This window comes from Hipposideros armiger, unplaced genomic scaffold (genome assembly GCF_001890085.2).
Source record: "Hipposideros armiger isolate ML-2016 unplaced genomic scaffold, ASM189008v1 scaffold_347, whole genome shotgun sequence".
NCBI lineage: Eukaryota > Metazoa > Chordata > Mammalia > Chiroptera > Hipposideridae > Hipposideros > Hipposideros armiger.
The window spans coordinates 156,976-175,332 of NW_017731697.1; the positions used below are offsets into that span (position 1 = coordinate 156,976).

Sequence of the window (18,357 nt, forward strand, 5' to 3'; positions counted from 1 at the left end):
GTGCCAACTTGGGCCAGTGAAGCAACGCCCTCCACAACTAGACTGAAGAACAAAACGACAGCAACTTGTCTGTTCCCCTTCCCCCAATTCCCCAGTGCTGTTCCCATCCCCCCAATTAAAAAAAAATCTAAAATGAAAGGACAGATACAGAGCTTCCCAGACAAGAAAAAGCTAAAGGAGTTCATCACCACCAAATTAGTATTACAACAAATGTTAAAGGGACTTCTTTAAGAAGAAGAAGAAGTAGAAAAAAAGATAAAAAATATAAACAATAAAATGGCAATAACTACATATCTATCAACAATTACTTTAAATGCAAATGGACTAAATGCTCCAATCAAAAGACATAGGGAGGCTGAATGGACAAGAAAAAAGAAAACCCTTATATATGCTTCCTAGAAGATACTCACTTCAGGTTGAAAGACACACACACAAACTGAAAATTAAAGGATGGAAAAAGATATTTCATGAAAATGAAAAATTAAAAAAAAACTAGAGTAGCAATACTTATACTAGACAAAATAGACTTTAAAACAAAAGCTATAATAAAAGACAAAAAAGGGGCTCCTGCTCCTGACAGGTTCCCCTGTACAGGTCACTGGGACGCCCAGGCAACCGAGTGGACCCTCGCTGACCATGTTGTCCTGGGTGGTACTTTCTGCCGCTGCCACAGCAGCTCCCAGTCTGAAGAACGCAGCCCTTCTCAGTCCAGGGGTACTACATGCAACAAGGATCTTTCACACCGGGCAGCCAAGTCTCGCCCCTGTACAACCTCTTCCTGAATATGGAGGAAAAGTTCGTCATGGGCTGATCCCTGAGGAATTCTTCCAGTTCTTTTATCCTAAAACCGGTGTAACAGGACCCTATGTGCTTGGAACTGGGCTTATCTTATATTTTCTATCCAAAGAAATATATGTGGTTACACCAGAGACCATCTCTGCCGTATCAACAATAGGAATGCTTGCCTATGTAATTAAAAAATATGGTGCCTCTATTGGGGAATTTGCTGATAAATTCAATGAGCAAAAAATTGCCCAACTAGAAGAGGTGAAGCAGGCTTCCAACCAATCTATCCAGGATGCAATTAATCTGGAGAAGTCACAGCAGATACGGTTCAAAAGCGCCATTACCTTTTTGATGTCCAGAGGAATAACATTGCTATGGCCTTTGAGGTTACTTACCAGGAATGGCTGCTTAGAGTATACAGGGAGGTAAAGAATCACCTGGACTATCAGATCTCTGTGCAGAATATGATGCGTTGAAAGGAACAAGAGCACATGATAAACTGGGTGGAGAAGCACGTGGTACAGAGCATCTCTGCACAGCAGGAAAAGGAGACAATTGCCAAGTGCATTTCAGATCTAAAGCTGCTTGCAAAAAAGGCCCGAGCACAGCTAGTTATGTAAATGCAGCCATCCCGATTGAGACAGCTAGAAACAGTTGACTGACTAAATGGAAACTACTCGATGTGACAAAATCTGTCTGTATTGCAGCCTCTGAAGTTCCAGTTTACCCTACTTAAAAATGAAATACTTGAGTTTCATATAGTGAGAGAATTAAAACAAAAAATCTATTGGCCAGTGAGATGTTTCTTGTCCTTCTTACTCTGCATTTTGAGATGTTCCATAATCACTTTTGAATAAGCAGTTAGCTTTTAATAAAATTTGATGCCTGACTAAAGACTACCAAGTTATGGTTTAAATTTGTAATTAATTTTACCATCTTGCAATAAATGGACAGTTGAAACAAGAAAAAAAAAGAGACAAAAAAGGACCCAGCAATTTCACTTCTGGGTATTTATCCAAGGAAACCCAAAACACAAATTCAAAAAGACATATGCATCCATATGTTCATTGCAGCATATTTACAATAGCCAATATATAGAAGCAATCTAAGAATCCATCAATAGATTAATGGATAAAGAAGTGGTACATATATACAATAGAATATTACTCAGGTATAAATAAGAATGTAATCTTGCCATAGATGGACCTAGATGGTACTATGCTAAGTGAAATAAGTGAGACAGAGAAAGACAAATGCCAAATGATTTCACTTAGATGTGGAACAAAAAACAAAATAAATGAACAAACAGAATAGAAACAAACTCATAGATACAGAGAACATTTTGATGGGAAGGGGCTTGGGGAAATGGGTAAAAAAAAAGGGGAAGGGATTAAGAAATAGAGATTGGTGGTTACAGAATAGTTATAGGAATGTAAAGTACAGCACAAGGAATGTAGTCAATAATATTGTAATAACTATGTACGGTGTCAGCTGGGTACTAGATTTATCAGGGTGATCACTTTGTAAGTTACATAAACATCTAATCACTGTTATACAGCTGAAACTAATATAATACTGTATGTTAATGTAATTAAAAATAAAAAATATTTTTAAAAGATACTAATTCTTATTATGGTGCTGTAGTAATTAAAACACAGTGGTGCATATTCAGGGACAAAAATGGACTGGTAATGGGTAACTAATGATGTAATCAGCCCAGGGTTAGATCCTTACATACCTGGAAATTCGATACATACCTGAGCTAGCATGGAAGATCAATGGGGAGAGAAGGCCCTATTCAACAAACGGTCCTTGGAAAAGTGGTTACCACTAGGGGGAAATGAAAAAAGAACTCCACCTCACACTTTATGCAAAAATAAATGTAAATGACAAAGACAAAACTTTAAAACTTTTAGTTTAAATTATGGACAGGTTTTCAATAATTGTAAACATTGCAATAAGGATCTCTCAAAGAAGATACTTAAAAATTAATTGAAGCCATTTGTATAGATGCAGGAAATGTCTAATACATAGTGATGAATCACAAAACCAAGGGGAACAAGGAAATCCGGAGGCAAGTCAAGGCTGTTTCTGCCCTTTCAGAAATGGCAGCTAATTGGCTTTGTGTCACTTTTGGCACTTTTGGGGAGCTGTGGAAACAAAAGTAGGAGGCCAGGATCCATTGTGGAAGTGAACCACGGCAAACCACTCCTGCTTTGGGCTGAAACAAAGCAGCCCAAAGATGCACCCCAAGAGTGAGTCAGGAGTGAACCAGCCTGCTTGTGGATTGCAGCCCAGCCTTGAATCACATGGATGGCTCAGAAAATCTCAACTTGATCTTGGTGCAAAATAACTCCAGATTGCTAGAGCACCCTGTGCCTAGCAGAAGCAAGCAAAAATCCTCTTTGAATAATGGTAATACCACCCTTAGCATTAAATTATTTTAAAAATAACACTTAAATATCTTTCCAGCACATAAACAAAGATGACCTGAAATGTGAGATAATATGCCATGAATGATAACCAGCAAAAACACAAACCTGAAGAAATCCAGATACTTGAATTAGCAGCCAGAAACTGTAAAACAAATGTGCATATTATGTTCAAGGGGATAAAGCCAGGCTTGTAAATTTCTGCAACAACTGGAAACTATAAATTTGACAAAGGAGATTTGAAAAAGAACCAAATGGAACTTCCAGAAATAAAAAAAACACAAAAATCAAATGGCTTTAACAACAGTTTAGACCTAGATGAAGAGAGACTCCATGGATGAGAACTTGAGTCAGAAGAAACTTCCTGGAATGGGAAGGAAGAAAGAGGAAAATCCTGAAAAGAAGCATGAATTTACTTTAGTGCTATATGTGTGTATTTTTTAAAAACAAAGTACTATTTTGTTTTGAATAAAATAATAAGAAAAAACTCCTACTTCTGGCCAAGATGGAGTAATAGGGACCAGGTTTATCTTTCATCTGAAACAACCCAAAATACAAAAAGAATAAATACAGGAAACTGGTTTTTAAGATTTGAATGCCAGGCAATGAATGATGTGATTCTTGAGAAACAGAAATAAATGGAATTAGCTGTATAACTGTTTCAGCTTCCAGGCCACAACCAAGGAAGAAGAACCCAAATGAAGCCTGGAGGAGCACCTGAGTGGAGGAGACCAAAGTGGCTCCAGTTCTCTGAACAGACAACCAGAGAGGCAAGAGCTGCACAGAGAAAACTCTATCCCTGCAGGTGCTCAGCAGAGTATGATCAGCACAAGTGTGTGAGAAAACAGCCCAAGGCTGGGTAAAGAATCTCCCAAAAGAATTAGAGGGAACAGTGCCCAGTGCTCATACAGAGCTGGGAATAATGCCTATTCCCACCAGCCATGAGAAGCTTGTAACCCAGAGGACACAGGTTAGAGTACACATAAACTTACCACCTCAGCAGCAAGGAATAATTAGCACCTAAACTGAGCACTGCCACAGACCCACCTAACAAATCATAGAAGCAAGACCTGAAAGACCTAACTTTTTATATTCAACTAGCTTAAATGCATCCCAGATCAAAGCTCCAGAAGATGTGTAGGAATCAGAAATGTCCGGCACCAACAAGGTAAAATTCACAATGTCTGGTATCTGCTCAAAGAACACTGGGCATGCAAAGAAATGAGAAAACATAATCCATAATGAGGATAATTTTTTTAAAAACAGAAAATGACAAATGTCGGCAAGGATGTGGAGAAACTGGAACCCTTGTACACTGTTGGTGGAAATATAAAGTGGTGCAGCCATGATGGAAAACAGTACAGCAGTTCCTCTAAAATTCAAAATAGAATTACCGTATGATCCAGCACTTCCACTTCTGAGTATATACCTAAAAGGTTTGAAAACAGCATATTGAAGAGATATTTGTACAGTCATGTTCATAGCAGCATTATTGACAATAGCTAAAATGTGGAAGCAACGTCAGTATCTATTGATGGATAAATGAATTACTAAAATGTGCTCTATACATGCAATGGAATATTATTCAGCCTTCAAAAGGAAGGAAGTTCTAACATATGCTACAACATGGATGAACCTTGAGGAACACTGTACTAAGTAAAATAAGCCAGCCACGAAAAGACAAATGTTGCATGATTCCATTTATATGAGGTCCCTAGAATAGTCAAAATCATAAAGACCAAAAGTACTGTGGTGGGTTGCCAGGAACTGGAGGCAGGGAAAAATGGGGAAATATTATTTAATGGCTATAGAGTCTTAATTTTGCAAGACTAAAAAAATTCATGGTGGTGATGGTTGCACAATAATGGGAATGTATTTAATGCCATTGAAACATACATTTAAAAATGGTTAAGGGCCAGCCTAGTGGCGCGATGGTTAAGAACTCGCTTGGGACACCAGAGGGCCCCGGTTCGGATCCCACATATGAGGGCCAGTGACACTGCCCTCTACAGCTAAGATGCTGAACAACAGCTCAACCTGGAGCTGGCCTGCCATGAGTCGCCGGCGACGGCGTGGACTGCAGTCCCTGTGGCAGTGGATTGCCATGGGCTACCGTGTGTAGCCAGCAGCCAGCGTGAGTGGCCAGCAGCCGCAGTGAGCGGCCGTCCAGAAGCCGGTGACTGATCTGCCTCGCCCGGGAAGAGCGCAATGATGGTGCCAACTTGGGCCAGTGAAGCAACGTCCTCCACAACTAGACTGAAGAACAAAACAACAGCAACTTGTCTGTTCCCCTTCCCCCAATTCCCCAGCACTGTTCCCATCCCCCCAATTCCCCAATAAAAATCTTTAAAAAAAATGGTTAAGATAGAAATTTTTTTGTTCCATGTATTTTACCACAACAAAAATTTGGGGAAAAAAAGAACAAAATTCTAATACATGCTATGACATGGATCAGCACTGAAAACATTAGCTTGGTAAAATAAGCCCAATACAAAAGGAAAAATATTGCGTGATCCCATTTATGTATATGAGGTTCCTAGAATAAGCAAATTTATAGAGGCAGAGAGTAGAATAGAGGTTGCCAGAAGCTGGGGGAGGAGGAATGGGGAGTTGTTTCTTATCAGGTTGGGTTATGAAAACATTTTGAAAATAGATAGTGGTGATGGTGCAAAACATTGTGAATTCATAATATAATTTACACCATTGAATGATACATTTAAAATAATTTAAATGACAAAATTTATGTTATATATATTTTACCACATTTAAAAATTAATAATGTAATCTACAAAAGATCATTGAATTGCTCACTTTAAGTGGGTGAGTTGTATGGTATATGGGTCATATTGTAATAAAGCTGCTAATTATTTTTAAAGGACAGTACTAGAAAAGAAAACCATAGGCTAATATCCCTGATGACTATAGATGCAAATATTCTCAGTAAAATACTAGCAAATCGAATTCATCAGGACATTAGTAGGATCATAGTGAATGCACCATGATCAAGTAAGATTTATCCCTGGGGTGCAAGGATGGTTCAACATGTGCAAATCAATAAATGTGATACACCACAATAATAGAATGAAAGAAAAAAATCATATGATCATCTCAATAGGTGCTGAAAAAGCAATTGACAAAATTCAACATCCACTTATGATGAAATCTCTTAACGAATTAGGCAGAGAAAGAACATATTTTAACATAATAAAGGCCATGTATGATAAGCCTACAGCTAATATCATGCTCAGTGATTAAAGGCTGAAAGCTTTTTCTCTAAGATCACGAATAAGACAAGGGTACCCACTCTCATCACTCTTATTTAACATAGTACTAGAAGTCCTAGCTAGAACAATCAGGCATGCAAAAGAAACAAAAGGTATCAGAATTGGAAAAGGAGAGGTAAATTTTTCTCTATTTGCAGATGACATGATTTCATGTATAGAAAATCCTAAACACTTAACCAAAAAACTTTTAGATCTAATCAATGAATGCAGAAAAATTGCAGGATACAAAATCAACATACAAAAATCAGTAGTGGTTCTATACACTAACAACAAATTATGTGAAAAAGAACTAAAGAAATCTGTTATATTTACAATAATATGAAAAACAATAAAATACTTAGGAATAAGTTTAAACAAGGAGGTAAAAGATCGCTACTGTGAAAATTATAAGACTTTGATGAAATAAATGGAAGAAGACACAAATAAATGGAAAAGTACCCTGTGTTCATGGTTTGGAAGACTTAATATTGTTAAAATGTCAATACTACCAAAAGTTATTTATAGAGTCAGTGCAATCCCTATCCAGATTCCAATGGTATTTTTTATAGAAGTAGAAAAAAAACACTTCTAAAAATTTAAATTGGGCCAGCCGAGTGGCGCGATGGTTAAGAGCTGGCTTAGGACGCCAGAGGGCCCCGGTTCAGATCCCACATATGAGGGCCAGTGACACTGCCCTCCACAGCTAAGATGCTGAACAGCAGCTCAACCTGGAGCTGGGCTGCTGTGAGTTGCCGGCGACGGCATAGGCTGCAGCCCCTGTGGCAGTGGGTTGCCATGGGCTACCGTGTGTAGCCAGCAGCCAGCGTGAGCGGCCAGCAGCCGTCGTGAGTGCCGTCCAGAAGCCGGTGACTGATCTGCCTCGCCTGGGAAGAGCGCAATGATGATGCCAACTTGGGCCAGTGAAGCAACGTCCTCCACAACTAGACTGAAGAACAAAATGACAGCAACTTTTCTGTTCCCTTTCCCCCAATTTCCCAATAAAAAATCTTTAAAAAAAAATTTAAATGGAAGCACAAAACACCCTGAATAGCCATATAAACCCTGAGAAAGAAGAATTTCTAGCTATACTATAAAGCCATAGTCATCAAAACACTATGATATTGGCATAAAAACAAATAGACCAATGAAACAGGATTGAGAGCCAAGAAATAAACCCAACCTTATATGATCAACTAATATTTGACAAGGGAGCCAAGAATACTTAATGGAGAAAATACAGTCTCTTCAATAAATGGTGCTGGGGTAATTAAATATTTACATAGAAAAGAATGAAACTGGACTCCTCTCTTATACCACTCACAAAAGTTAACTTGAAATGGATTAAAGACTTAAATGTAAGTTCTGAAACCATGAAACTCCTAGAAGAAAACAGAAATAAAGCTCCTTGACATGCGTCTTTGTAATTTTTTAAAAAGATATAACACTTAAAGCATAAGCAACAGAATAAAAAATAAACAAGAGGGACTACATCAAACTAAAAATCATCTGTACAGCAAAAGAAATCATTAACAAAGTGAAAAGACAACCTATGAAGTGAACAAAAACCATATATCTGATAAGAGGTTAATATCCAAAATATATGAATTCATACAACTCAACAGCAAAACACAAATAACCCAATTTAAAAATGGGCAAAGATGCTCAACATCACTGATCATTAGGGAAATGCAAGTTAAAACCATGATGAGATATCATCTCAGGTCTCTTAGAATGGCCATCTTCAAAAAGACAAGAGATGGTAGATGAGGGTAAAAGGGGTCAAATATATGGTGATGGAAGGAGAACTGACTCTGGGTGGTGAACAGACAATGTGATATATAGATGATGTATTATAGAACTATACAACTGAAACCCATGTAACTTTACTAACAATTGGCACCCCAATAAACTTCAATTTAAAAAAAAGACAAGAGATAACAAATGCTGGCATAGATGTGGAGAAAAGAAAACCCTCATGCACTGTTGGTGGGATTGTAAATTGGTGTAGCCACTATGGAAAGCAGTTATGGAGGTTCCTAAAAAAATTAAAAATAGAACTACCATATGATCCAGCAATTCTACTTCTGGTAATACATTAAAAGGAAATGAAAATACTAACTCAAAAAGATATCTGCACCTCCATGTTCACTGAATTATTATTTACAATGGCCAAGACATGGAAACAATCTAAGTATTCACCGTCATGTTGTATGCCTTAAATTTAGACAGTGATGTATGTCAATTGTTTTCCAATAAAAGTGAAAAAAGAATACAGATCATCTCTTTAATTTTTTTTTATATGGGCAACTTTTGATTTCCTGTCTGGCATGTGAGGGGCTAGGAATTCACACTCCATCCTCACAATCATACAAAAGCTGTACAAAGTAAAAATCAACAACTCTTCTTTGGTCTTTCAGAGAAGTGAGGTCAAAGGGAAACCTCCAAAACTGGAGACATAGAGTTGAATCCTGAGAATCACAACTTACCAGAGCAGAAACATCCTTGGGAATCAGTGCTGGGGCAGGAAAACCTGAACTGTAACTGACAAATACTGGAGGCTCAGTGTGGACAAGATTGAGAGTTAAAAATTCTTGGGAGGCACACTTTTGTGAGTTTTACATCCAGAAGCCACTCCATGTTCTCACACTAAAGATGGGAGAAAAATCCCCTTCTGCTTCAGGTGGAGTGTGGGCAGAAGTAGCCATTGTAAATACTCCAGAGCATCTGTTCTTCTTAACAAGGGTTGTCCTCAGGAGGCATTATTCCACCAGAGCCTGACCAACCTGGGGAAGGAAACACCTATCCCAGCCCCTTTACCTTTCTTGTCCCACCTAAGGGGGACTGGGGAACATGTATGAAGGTCACAGTCCAGGGCACAGGCCCACAAATACTGAAACCCACTCATAGGACTATGGAACATTTCCCTGCCCCATACCTTACCACAACATTGACAGGGCTCCTGGATAATAATGGGAATATAATTGAAAAAAATCACACTTCTCAGATAATATTTAAGAAGTCTCTAGGGAAACTCAAATATGAGAGATAATAAAAAGACACCCCCCCCAGGAAAGTTTGTCCTCTGATACAAACAGTGAACACATCTAGATGACCAAACCTCACCCTAAAGACCAATGAACCTTTGTTTCTTTTACTCATGCATCATGTCAGTTTTAACAAAAAAATACAAGGCATACTAAAGGGCAAAAACACAGTTTGAAGAGACAGAGAAAGCATCAGAACGAGACTCATGTGCAAAGATGTTAGAATTATGAATTTAAAACAGCTGTGATTAATATGCCAAGGGCTCTAATGTATAAAGTAGACATCATGCAACAACAGTTGGGCAATGTAAATTGGATGTAAATTTTGAGAAAGGATTAAAAGGAAATGCTAGAGATCAAAACACAGAACTGAATACTGCCAAGAATCTTATATTCAGTAAAACTATCTTTAAAAAAAAATGAAGGCATAATAAAAAAAAATGAAGGCATAATAAAAACATTGTCAGATAAATAAAAGCTGAGAGAATTTGCTGCTAACAGACCTACTTCACAAGATTTATTAAGGAAAATTCTTTGGACTGAAAGCAAGTGACAATAGATGGCAATTTGAAGTCACTGAAAAAAAAATGAAGAGCTCTGGTAAGGGTAATTATATAGGTAAGTATAAAAGGCAGTGTAATGCATATGCCCTCTCTTTTAACTTATTGAAAAAGCGATTGCATAAAGCAATACATATATAATTGTATTTTGGGGGTCAGTAAAAGAAGAGTGTAATGTGTTTGATAATAACAACACAAAGGTGGTGAGTATGTAAGGAAATCACACAGACAGCAAGACAAATTCACAGGAAGACATGAGCAAACGGTGATACATTGACAAAATGGAACACATTGTCAAATGTAAAGTGAAAACTACTGGTAAAAGCAACAGCATGTATGAGAATTTCTAGGATCTGTGCTCTGGTGCTTTTTTGTTTAACAGATCTTCCCTCGGATTCTCTCTCCTTTTGCATTTTTTCCTGGAACAGCAGGAAGAAACCAGGCCTCCTTTTGAATACTTTGTTTGGAAACAATCTTTTCTAAGCATCCTTCCACTACCTAATAAAGATTCCCCTTCTGCCAGTCACCTGCAGCTTTCTCAACATCTTTAATTCTACTTTTGTTCTCTTCAATCCAATCTAGGCTTTTCCTATCATGTTTCTCAAAATTCTTCTAGTCACCACCCTTTGCTGAATTCCAAAGCCATCACACATTTATGTACTTAGGAAGACAGCAGCTCACACTTGGTATCAAAATCGGTATTAGTTTTCTATTTGTGCGTAACAAATTACCAGAAACTCATCAGCATACATAAAAGCATGTATTTATTATCTTACAGTTCTATAGGTTAGAAGTACAATGGTGTGACTGAATTCTCTTCTCAGGGCATTATAAGGACTTTAAAACAAAATATTACTAGAGATAAATAACATTTAAAAATTATAAAAGGGTCAATTAATCAAGAATTGTATCATGTGTTATGGAGATACAATAATTATAGACATATATTCAGAGTCCCAAAATTCATGCAGCAAGAAACGACAGAATTAAAGGGAGAATAGCCAATTAAATAACACCAATCTGGATACTTTAATAACCTGCTTTCAATAATGAATAAAGCAACTAAATTGAAGACTAATAATGATGAATAAGGCTGGAAAGATATCATAAACCAATTAGACATAACTATGATTTATAGAACACTCACCCAACAGCAGAATACACATTCTTCTCCAGAACACATGAAATATTCTCATGAATAGACCATATGCTAAGTCAAAAAATAAAACTCAATGAATGTAAATAATTGAAATCACACAAATTATGTCCTCTAGTCAAATGGAGTGAAATATGAAATAAATGAATAAATAAAATTTGTAAAATTCACAAATATATGGAAATTAAACAATACGCTCCTAAATAACCAATGGGTTAAAAAAAATATCACAAGGTAAGTTAGAAAATACTTTGAGATAAAATGAAAGCATAACAACACAACATGTCAAAACATAAGAGATGTAGGTAAAGCAGGTCTTAAAAGTAACTTTATAGCTTTAAAAAAGAAAAGTATCCAATCAATAACTTAGCCTTCCACCTTAAGTAACAGGAAGAAGCAAAAACTAATCCTAAAGCAAAGAGAAGCAAGTAGATAATAAACATTAGAGTAAATCAACGACATAGGAAATAGAGTAAATCAACAAATCCAAAAGTTCTTTGAAAGCACCTACACAATTGACAAGCCTTTAGCTAAACTGACAATGAAAAAAATACTCAAATTAACAAAATCGGGACAACTTTTGAAGTTGCTTTATGGAGAAGTGGATTTGGGGAGGAATAATTCTAAAGGGGCAGTGTTAGAGCTCCCTTGTGGCGATGGAGCAGTTCTATATCCTGATGGTGATAGTTACTTGAATCTATTCATGGCATCCATTTGCACAGAACCATACACACACACACACACACACACACACACACACACACACACACACACTCACTCACACACACGCACGTGAATGTAGGCTTCACAAAGGTGAAAATTGACTAAGGTTGTGGTCTAGTTCTGTGTATTGTACCAATATCAATTTCCTGGTTTTAACATCATACTACAATTATATAAGATGTCACTCTTGGATAAAAGGTACCTGGTACCTATAACTATACTTGGCAGCTTCATGCAAATTTATAATTATTTCAAAATAAAACAAATTTAAACGCCTTTCAAGAAGAGAGGTCCAAGATGGTGGAGTAGATAAACACTGTGCCTATGTCCTTCTGTGAACACATTAAAATTACAACTAAATTATAGAACAATCAACCTGGAAAACCATCTGAAGTCTAGCCAAACAGAAGTCTTATGACTAAAAATATATAAAAAAGCCATGTTGAGAATGGTAGGAGGGGTGGAGACACAGTACGGGCCCCAAACCTTTGTGTGGCAATTGAGAATCACAAGGGATAGCTCAGCTGTGGAGGTTTCCCCTGGAGGAGCGAGGGACCCCAGACCCCCAGACCAAGCTCCCCAGCCTGGAGTACTGGTGCTGGGAAGAGGAGCCCCCAAACTTCTGTCTGTGAAAAACAGTGGGGATTCGGAATGTCCAAGTGGGACAGAAGGCTGCTGGAAACCCAGATGTCCTCTGAATGGGCCCACACAGGCACTCACCCTGGGCTCCAGTGGAGGGATGGTGACTCTGGGGGTGTTGGAGACATATGGAGAGAGACTGAGTTGTATAACTTCAGGACGAAGACTGGAGGGACAGTCTTCATTTTCCTTGTGTGGGGCCCTGTTCCCGAGCATCCAGCAGGTGGGCGCCATCTTTCCTGTGTTGAGCCTGCCCCCACAGGCCAAATCTTAATCTGATTGACCTGTGAGCTCTGCTGATCCACCCTGCTGACTCACTGAGACACTGCCTCACCCAACTTGCCTATAGCTGGAGGCTTTATCAGCAGCTGAACCTCATGGGAGCTGGCAGGTGGCAGCAGGCCTTGGAGTGTCCTGGAATTTTGCGGAGCTACCCCAGATCCAGTACTGATGGCAGCCATCCTCAGTTTACAATGTGGCCTCTCCCATGCACCTCCAGGGACAGCACAGAAGCAGCAAACCATGGATCACTTTGTAGCTTCTACCAGGTACTCCCCACCTAGTCACAGGCAGTGGCTGACCTGGGCCTGCACTAGAGCCCCTCCTAAGAGGCCCCAAAACCAACTTAACTGGAGGTTGGCTTCAGACCCAATTAGCTCTACAAGTGGCACACTCATACGGCGGTCTCAACAGGCATCAGAGCCCGCTGGGGTGAATCCCACTCAGTGGGGTAAGCCCCCCCCCACAGCATCCCATAAGCTGTGGACATGGCCAAACCCCATAGCCAGTCAGCCTGAGGGTCAATACCACCCACTGATATGCCAAAGCAATCAAGGCTCAAGTATAACAGGAGAGCACACACAGCCCACACAAGGGACACTCCTGGAGCACCCAGCTCAGGTGACCAGAGAGACTGTGCCAGGGCTCCACAATGCACGTACTACATAAGGCCACCTTGCAAGACTGGAGACATAGCAGCCCTACCTAATACATAGAAACAAACACAGAGAGGCAGCCAGAATGAGAAAACAAAGAAATACATCCAAAATGACAGAACAGGAGAAAACTCCAGAAAAAGAACTAAACAAAATGGGGGCAAGCAACCTACCAGATACAGAGTTTAAAACACTGGTTATAAGAATGCTCAAGAAACTTAATGAGAACTTCAAAAAGAGATAGCAAGCATAAAAAAAGGACATAGAAACCATAAAAAAGAACCAGCCAGAAGTGAAGAATACAATACCTGAAATGAAGAATGCACTAGAAGGAATCACCAGCAAATTAGATGAAGCACAGGCTCGAATCAGCTACTTGGAAGACAAGGTAGCAGAAAACACCCATTCAGAACAACAAAAAGAAAAAAGAATCCAAAAACACGAGGAGAGCTTGAGACTTCTGGGACAACATCAAATATAACAACATTTGCATCATAGGGGCACAAGAAGGAGAAGAGAGAAAGCAAGGGACTGAGAACCTATCTGAAAAAATAATGCCTGAAAACTTCCCTAACCTGGCAAAGGAAATAGACACACAATCCCAGGAAGCACAGAGAGTCCCAAACAAGATGAACCCAAACAGGCCCACACCACGACACACTACAATTAGAATGACAAAGGTTAAAGACAAAGAGAAAATTTTAAAAGCAGCAAGAGAAAAGTAGTTAGTTACCTACAAGGGAACTCCTATAAGACTATCAGCTGATTCTCAACAAAAACTTTGCAGGCCAAAAGGGATGGCCACAAAATATTCAATGTGATGAAAAGCAAGGACCTAGAACCAAGACTATTCTACCTAGCAAGGTTATCATTTAAAATTAAAAGATAGATAAAGAACTTCCCAGACAAGAAAAAGCTAAAGGAGTTCATCACCACCAAACCAATATTACAAAGAATATTAGAGGGACTTATTTGAGATGGAAACAAAATCAAAATTATGAATAAAATGGCAATAGTTACGTATCTAGCAACAATTACTTTCAATGTAAATGGATTATATACTCTAATCAAAAGACACAGGAGGGCTGAATACATCAGAAAATGACTCTTACATATGCTGCCTACAGCAGACCCACTTCAGATTGAAAGACACACACAGAGACAGAAAGCAAAGGGATGGGAAAAGTTATTTCATGAAAATGGAAATGACTCTTCTTTTCTGTGGCCATTGCTGAAGTGCCAGAAGCCAAAATGAAGTTCAACACCTTTGTGACTTCTGACTGGAGCAAGAGCCACAAAAGGTATTTCAATGCACCTTTCCATGTTCACAGGAAGATTATGTCTTCTCTTTCCAAACAGCTGAAAGAGCTGACAGAAGTACAATGTATAATCCATGCCCATCTGAAAGGATGATGAAGTTCAGGTTGTATGAGGACACTACAAAGGGCAGCAAATTGGCAAAGTAGTCCAGGTTTACAGGGAGAAATATATCATTTACATTGAATGAGGGCAGTGGGAGAAGGCTAACGGCACAACTGTTCATGTGGACATTCACTCCAGCATGGTGGTTATCACTAGACTAAAGCTGGACAAGGACTGCAAAAAGATCCTTGAACAGAAAGACAAATCTCACCAAGTAGGAAAGGAAAAGGGCAAATACAAGGAAAAAAACAATTAAGAAGATGCAGGAGTAAAGTAATCTTATATATAGCTTTCATTAAAAACTGTTAAGATTAAAAAATAAAAAAGAAAATGGGAAAAAAAAAGCTGGGGTATCAATACTTATAGCAGACAAAATAGACTTTAAAACAAAGGCTATAAGAAGAGACAATGAAGGACCCAGTAATTCCACTTTAGGGTATTTATCCGAAGAAACCCCAAATGCTACTTCAAGGGGCATGTGCATCCATATGTTCATTTCAGCATTGTTGACAATGGCCAAGATGTGGAGGCAGCCTGGGTGTCCATCAATGGATGAATAAAGAAGAGGTGGTACATACAAAGGTCTATCAAAAGATACGGTGAGTGTTTAAATTAAAAAAAAATTATATATATATTACAGTAAAAGACACATTGACATTAATCCCCCTTAAAATACTCCCCCTCACTTCAAACACACTTATCCCGTCGTTCTTGCTACTTTCTAAAGCAGTTCTGGAAGTCCTCTTTCATGAGTATCTTTACTTCATCCTCGAACATGACAATGCTCCATGTCACACATCACTTCTGGTAAGAAAATTTCTGTCAAATAAAAACATTACAGTGTGTCCTCATCCAACGTATTCACTGGATCTGGTACTGTGCAACTCCTGGCTCTTCCCCAAAGTCAGAATGACCATGAAAGGAAAACGTTTTAAATAGATTCAGGACATTGAGGCAGCCACAGCAGCGCAACTAAAGATATGAAAGAGGACTTCCAGAACTGCTTCAGAGAGTCACAAGAATGATAAGTGTATTCAAAGTGAGGGGGTTGTATTTTGAAGGGGATTAATGGCAATGTGTCTTTTACTGTAATAAATTTTTTTATTTGAACATTCTCCATAGTTTTTTATCACACCTCATATTTTCAAGGTTTATCCATGCCATAGCATGTATCAGAATTTCCTTCCTTTTAAGGCTACATAGAACTTCATTGTATAGGTAGACCACATTTTGTTAATCCATTCATGAGTTCATGGGTACTTGAGTTGCTTCCCTGTTTTATATTGTGAATAATGCTACCATGTACATGGATATACAAATGCCTGTTTGTTTTTCTGCTTTCAATTCTGAATATATGCCTGGAAGTAGAATTGCTGGATCATATAATCTAGGTTTAACTTTTTGAGGAACCACCAAACTGTTTTCCACAGCAACGTACAATTTCCACATCCTTGCCAGTACTTGTTATTTTCTCTGTGTGTGTGTGTGTGTGTGTGTGTGTGTGTGTGTGTGTGTTTTAAGCATGTGAGGTGCTATCTCACTGTGGCTTTGATTTGCTTTTCCCTAATGATTAGTGATGCTGAGCATCTTTTCATGTGCTAGTTAGCCATACATATAGCTTCTTTGGAGAAATGTCTACTCAAGTGCTTCACCCATTTTTTTTTTAAATTAGGGAATTGGAGGAGGGAAACAGTGTTGGGGAATTGGGGAGGGGGACCAGCCAAATTGTTGTTCTTCAATCTTAGTTGTGGAGAGCATCAGTCACCATCTGGCTGCCCGTTGGGAGCTAATGGCCTCTAAGCTTAAAGTTTTGTGTTGGACATAGCCACCATTCCATGGGAGAGTCAAACCAGCAGCCTAGTTGTTAAGAGCGCATGCTCATCCACTGAGCCATCTGGGTGGCAGCTCAGCTCAAGGTGCCGCATTCAGTCCTAGTTGCGGATTGGCATAGCCCACCATCGAACAGGCAGTCTTGTTGTTAGAAACACGTGCTCTCATCAGCTGAGCCATCCTGCCACCTGTTGGTATCTCCTGTTGGCAGCTCAGCAGCAGCTCAGCTCGGGCGCAGCGTCACTGGCCCATGTGGGAATTGAACCGGTGGCCCTGTTGCTCAGAGCTCGTGCTCTTAAGCTAACTCTTAACCAACTGAGCCATTCGTCCAGCCCTGCTTCACCGATTTTTAAAATCAGTTGTTTGGCTGTTTCTTCCTCTTTCCCTTCCCCTTCCTCTTCCTCTTCCACTTCCTCTTCCTCTTCTTCTTCTCTTCCTCCTTCCTTCCTCCTCTTCCTCCGCCTCCTCCTGCTCTTCTTTTTTTAAAAATTATTTTTATTGTGAAATACACATTTTTTAGAATTAGTTTCAGCTGTACAACAGTGCAATAGTTATACTTTTTACCCCTTGAGGTGACAACCCCTCTCCCCCATCTGCTGCCCCATTTCCCACCCAATAGCATACATATCTATTACAATTCCCTTGACTCTACTCCCACACTATACTCCACGTCCCATGACTCTCTCTCTCTATATATATTCACTTATAGTTGACATACAATATTATACAACATCAGCTTAAGGTGTACAGTGCTGTGATCAAGCCTCTACCCCCTCCATGATGCGGTCTCCCTAGCAAGACATGTGACCACCTGACACCCTACAAAATATTTACATTATTAATTATATTCCTCAAACTATCTTTCATGTCCCTGTGGCAATATTGTAGTTCCTTATTTTTGCTGCCTAACCCCTTCCCCTTCTCCCGCATCCCCACCACCTCCCAACTAGCAGCCATCAGTTGTTCCTCTATACCTCTGAGACCACTTCTGTTTACTTTGCTCGTTCATTCAGTTTCTTAGAATCCACATATAAGTGAAATTATATGGTATTTGTCTTTCTCCCATTGACTTATTTCACTTAACATAATGGTCTCTAGGTCCATCCATATCATCCCAAATGGTACGATTTCATTCTTCTTTATAGCAGAGTAATACTCCATTGTATAAATTTACCACAGTTTCTTAATCCAGTCATCTACCGATGGGCATTTCGTTGTTTCCAAGTCTTGGCTATTGTGAATAGCGCTTCAATAAACATAGGGGTATATATATTTTTTCAAATTAGGGTCTTGGGTTTCTCTGGATAGATACCCAAGAATGGAATTGTTGGGTCATACGGTAGTTCCATTTCCAATTTTTTGAGATACGTCCATACTGATTTCCATAATGGCTGCACCAATCTGCTGTCCCACCAATAGTGCACCAGGGTTCCCTTTTCTCCACAGCCTCGCCAGCACTTGTTGTTTGTTGATTTATTGATGGTAGCCATTCTGACCAGAGTGAAGTGATATCTCATTGTGGTTTTTATTTGCATTTCCCTAATGATTAGTGAGGTTGAACATTTTT

The 18,357-nt window shown here is 39.0% G+C and overlaps 1 protein-coding gene and 2 pseudogenes across 1 annotated transcript in view; 2 read left to right on the forward strand and 1 right to left on the reverse strand.

Annotated features, from left to right (window-relative positions):
* Nucleotides 1-18,357, reverse strand: part of PRSS38 (serine protease 38) — a 127,828-nt gene that overhangs the window by 73,882 nt on the left and 35,589 nt on the right. The gene's annotated exons all lie outside the window — the stretch shown is intronic.
* LOC109392771 (ATP synthase F(0) complex subunit B1, mitochondrial pseudogene) lies at nucleotides 637-1,548 on the forward strand (annotated as a pseudogene).
* LOC109392772 (60S ribosomal protein L26-like) lies at nucleotides 14,746-15,232 on the forward strand (annotated as a pseudogene).